The sequence below is a fragment of the Apium graveolens genome, chromosome 8 (assembly GCF_009905375.1).
Source record: "Apium graveolens cultivar Ventura chromosome 8, ASM990537v1, whole genome shotgun sequence".
Classification (NCBI taxonomy): domain Eukaryota; kingdom Viridiplantae; phylum Streptophyta; class Magnoliopsida; order Apiales; family Apiaceae; genus Apium; species Apium graveolens.
The window spans coordinates 16,622,905-16,627,807 of NC_133654.1; the positions used below are offsets into that span (position 1 = coordinate 16,622,905).

General features: G+C 39.1%; 1 non-coding gene across 1 annotated transcript; it reads right to left on the reverse strand.

The window, feature by feature from the left end:
* Window positions 1-4,589: 4,589 nt before the first annotated feature.
* Window positions 4,590-4,696, reverse strand: LOC141681879 (small nucleolar RNA R71). The gene has a single exon (XR_012559299.1). It is a non-coding gene; the product is annotated as a small nucleolar RNA R71 (small nucleolar RNA).
* Window positions 4,697-4,903: the final 207 nt, after the last annotated feature.

Sequence of the window (4,903 nt, forward strand, 5' to 3'; positions counted from 1 at the left end):
TTCATTTCTCTATCCAATGCAATCTAGGATAATCTGTAAATCTTTGAATACTTCCTTGTTTGCATCAGAATGGAAATGCTGCATTTTCTTGATTCCTCCTAGAGGCTTCCACATTCCAGTATGTCTCTGTCAACCCATGTGCCTCTGTCAGCTTGTGAATTGTCACTATCAACTGCTAATGAACTAAGCATCCGTTGAAGCTTTCATCCGTTGATGCCTTATCCGTTGAGGCTTTATCCGTTGAAGCTTTATCCGTTGATGCATTATCAGTTGAAGTCTTTATCCGTTGAAGCACTTATCCGTTGATGGATATTATCCGTTGAAGCATTAGAGACATCCGTTGAAGCTTTGTTTCTTATCCGTTGAAGGTCTTCAATATCCGTTGACACTTCTTCACTTATACAAAATTACAAGGTATGAAATATTTACACTTAGCCCTCCTATTTATACATCCATTAGTAGTCAACATGACTGATCATTTCCTAACAACGTCTAAGAATTACAGCTTGAAACCAGAGAGTGAAATGTGCTACAATACTAAACTTATTGCTAAGTAAAGCTACTCCTTCAATGGATAGCCAAGATGGTCTTATCCGTTGAGGCTACAAACACTAGATTTCTACTTAAGTGTTTTGCTTAACTTATCATCAAACTAATACACATATTCCTAACAATCTCCCCCTATTTATGTCTACTAGAACTATAGGCATAAATTTGGGTTTAGCTTGATGATAACAAAACACTTAACAAATATATAAACTGTAATAAAGCAGAAATTCAAAAGTGCTACAAAAATGTATATGCTGAGATGGAATTGAAGAATTACATTGTTTCCAAGGGTGCTCCTTTAGCCTGAGCAAATTACTTTCTTTTCCTTTGATCCCTGGTTTTCTTTCCTAGCCTCCTGTCATTCTCCTCTATTTGAAGTTGAAGTTGTCTGTAGAATTCAGCTTCATCTTCTTCATTGATATGTAACTTAGATTGCATATCCTTGAGAGTTTCATTACTGGCAATCTTTAGCTGATCTTCAATTCTGAAAAATCTTCTAACTCCTTTGTTGTCTCTGAACTCCATCAACCAATGAGGTGATTTGTGAATTGTAATTCCTCTTTCTTGAATGAGTAAAGTTCTAGGCAAGGCATTGGGCTCCCTCCAAGTTTTCCTTATGTTGGCAATCTTGTTGAGAATCTCAGTCTTGGCAGTCCTGGTAAAGCCAGAATCCTTTTGTATGGCTGAGTAGACTCTAATCAAGGTAGAGTAGCCTTCATTCAGAATTCTGTGAAGAGGCCATGTTCTTTCCCCAGCTCCTTTGTATTTGAACACTAGTCTTTCTGGTAGCTGTCTGTAGGCAGCTATTCCCCTTACTTCCTCCAGCTCATCCAGATAGAGTTCAATGTCTGAAAATTCTTTTATGTCACAGATGTGAACATAATCATCTTTAGAGGTTTGAGGTTTAGGCTTAGGCTTCTGTGTGAATTTGATTGAGGCTTTAGAGGGTGTTGATTTGATTCTTCTTTTTTGCTTCTTTGATGGTGGAGAAGAGGTTAGGAAGGTGGGTAATTTGATGGTGTCCCAATCAATTGGTTCCTCTTTGGGAATGATTGTTTCACCATGAATGTTCATGAAGGGGTCAGGTACAATGGGTTCAGGAATAGAGGGTAGTGGTTTGGATATTGATTGGGTTTCTTCAGTCTTATCTACCTTCTTTCTCTTTGCATTGACCTTCTTTCTTTTCCCTTTCTTCCATTCTTCCTTACTTCTTTCCTCCATCTCAGTACCAACCATGTCCCCCATAGCTTCATCTTCACCTTTGTCTTCAATTTCTTTCTGTTCTTCAGTCTGACTTGACTTTAGCTGTTTTTCAAGCTTTGCTTGTGCTCTTTTGTCAGCCTTTAGCTGTTTGGCTTCTTCCTTCAACCTTTTGGTTTCTTCCCTCTTGGCTATTGAGAATTTGGGATGTCCATGCATCACACATATGCTCCTTCCCTCTCTGAAGATAATAGCCATGTTTCTCCTTACAGCCTCATCCATGGTCTCTTTGAGATATGCAATACTTCTACCTAAAAGCTTGTCCTCATCAGCTTTTGGAAGAGGAAAATCCACCTCTTTTAGAGGATTCTTTATAGAGTCCTTATTGGATCTGTTGTTGGGCTTGAGAACCATAGGTTGCAGATCTTTGGAAGAAGTTTCTCCATCCTTATGCCTCCCTACTGGCTTGAGTTCCATAATAATTGATTCCACTTTTGTGCTATGCTTCACATATTGTGATTGAGAAGTTGTAGAACCAAATATTAGTTGCATCTTTTCATCAATCTTCTTCCTTTGCTCTTTGACTTGCAATTCAGCTGCTGCTATCTGGATTAGATCAATTCCATCTAGCTTTCCTTTGACTTGAATAGTTGGAGAAGTTGTGATGACAGGAACTAGCACTTGAGAAATCTGAACTATTGTAGATGGCTCTTGATAAGTGGCATTTTATACCACTTAGAACGTCTTAAAATGGCTTAAATTGGTGTCTTGAAATCAAGTATTTTGTGTATTTGATGCGTTTTTCTAGTGTTTATGCATTTCAGGGTATTAGTTGCATTTCGGGGGAGGAATCATCAAGAATAAGCCTTGGCATGTGTTCACCATTGCGAGAGGAAAGGAATGGGCAGATTACGGCAAAGAAACGGAGCAAGCTTGGAATTTTTCCAGTAGGGTCCTGCGCGCCCGCGCAGCAATGCTGAGCGGCCGCGCAGCAGCCTGCGCGCCTGCGCAGATATGCTGAGCGGCCGCGCAGGGTCGGGAAAAAATACAAATTATTTTAGACTTCTACTTCTGTGTGGCTTCCAACTTCTATGTAATCTGAGTTTTATGGGACTATTATATAGGTAGATTTGAGACGTTTTCACAGAGAGTATTAAGGAGATTATGTTTTAGATTGTGTTTTACGCAAGAAGCAAAGGAGATAAGGAAGAAGACCGATTTAGCACACCGCAACGAAGAGGAAGCATATATTCTTGTGATTTTTGTTTCGTTGTAACGTTGGATGCTAGTTTTCTTGCTTTGACTTATTTACTCTTGTGACGTACTCGGTTTTAATATAATTAGTGTAGTTATTATTTTCTTGTGTTGTTTGTCATGATTTCATATGAACCCATGATGGCGATAAGTTCTATTATGGGCTAATCGTGATCATGGGGTTATAACGGATTTATTATAGAATTCTTTAGTTAATTGTTTAATACTTTAGTGTGTGATGATTGCATGATATCTAGTATTGGTTGTGCGTATTCGTCTTATGTGCGTCGCGAACATATAAGATAGGGTGTTAATCTCTTGTGAAGCGACGGTGGATCTTGAGATTTAGAACTTGCCATGCTAGCATAGGTTCATGTACGTTGAGCATGATTAGTGGGTAACTCTAACAGTTTTATTTGCCCTATGTAATCAAAAGAAATAACTTGTGCTTAAATCGTTGTGTTGTCAATTTCTGTAGACATATAGGAACTCAACATAATTGATGACTATTCAACTTCTATCTTAATTGTGGATGCTTGGTAGAATGGTATTAGTACAATGAAAGTTGGCTTTTATCAGTTTCGTGTTATTCGATTAATATCATCACTGTCACATGCTAAAGGTAATAACAATGGCTATAGAAGGAAGTAATAATGAAGTTGTGATCTCATGAGTGTTTTATTATTGATAATTTGAAGTGTTAGTTAAGTGGTTAATTAAGTAGTTAATTATAGTTAATATTTGATCAACAATTTTAAGTGTTATTATCTTAACATTGAGAAGTAATCATACATTGGTGGGTGAGTTTAATTAGACAATAAATTAGTCTGAGTCTCTGAGGGAACGAACTAGAAAGTATTCTATATTACTTGCGAACGCGTATACTTGCGTGAATATTAGCGCGTGTTTTCGCCCTAACAAGTTTTTGGCGCCGCTGCCGGGGACTCAGCATATTTGTTTAGTTTATGTACTTACCATCATTGGTCATTAGGACTCAGTGATTAGGACGTAATAGTTACTTACTCTTTTCGGTTGTGTTTCAGGTACTTTAGCAAGCGTTTATGCAAACTCGTTCTCGTGCTCGCAAGAGGACTTTAGATACAGCTGAGGAGACAGACGAAGTTCTTGATATTCCGGAGAAGTTAGATTTTGAGGATTCGGATTCAGGAGCTGAGCAGAAAGAACCAGTAAACATGGGAGATCGTATTGTTCAAGCTGATCCAGCTCTTATGGATTTTTCTCGGCCTAAAATTGATGATATTCAGTCAAGCATCCTTCATCCGGCTATTCAAGCTAACACCTTTGAAATCAAGCCGGGCATTATTCAGATGGTGCAGAATTCTGTTTCTTTTGGAGGAGCGGCAACTGAAGACCCCAACATGCACATAAGAAATTTTGTCGAGATCTGCAGCACTTTTAAGTATAATGGCGTAACTGATGAGGCTATCAAGTTGAGGCTTTTCCCATTCTCACTGAGGGATAAGGCTAAAGACTGGTTACATTCTGAACCAGCTGGGTCCATCACTACGTGGCAAGATCTTGCGCAAAAGTTTCTGGTGAAGTTTTATCCAATGGCAAAGACTGCTGCTATGAGGAGTGCTCTTATTCAGTTTGCCCAGCAACCTACAGAATCTATGTGCGAGGCTTGGGAACGCTACAAGGAAATGTTGAGAAAATGTCCACATCATGGAATGCCGGATTGGATGGTGATCACTGGTTTCTATAATGGTTTGGGGGCCCAATCTCGGCCAATGCTCGATGCAGCAGCTGGAGGCGCCTTATGGGCTAAAAGCTATACTGAGGCATATAATCTTATAGAGACGATGGTTGTAAATGAGCATCAAAACCCAACTCAAAGGATGACGTCAGGCAAGGTAGCAGGTATTCTGGAAGTTGATGC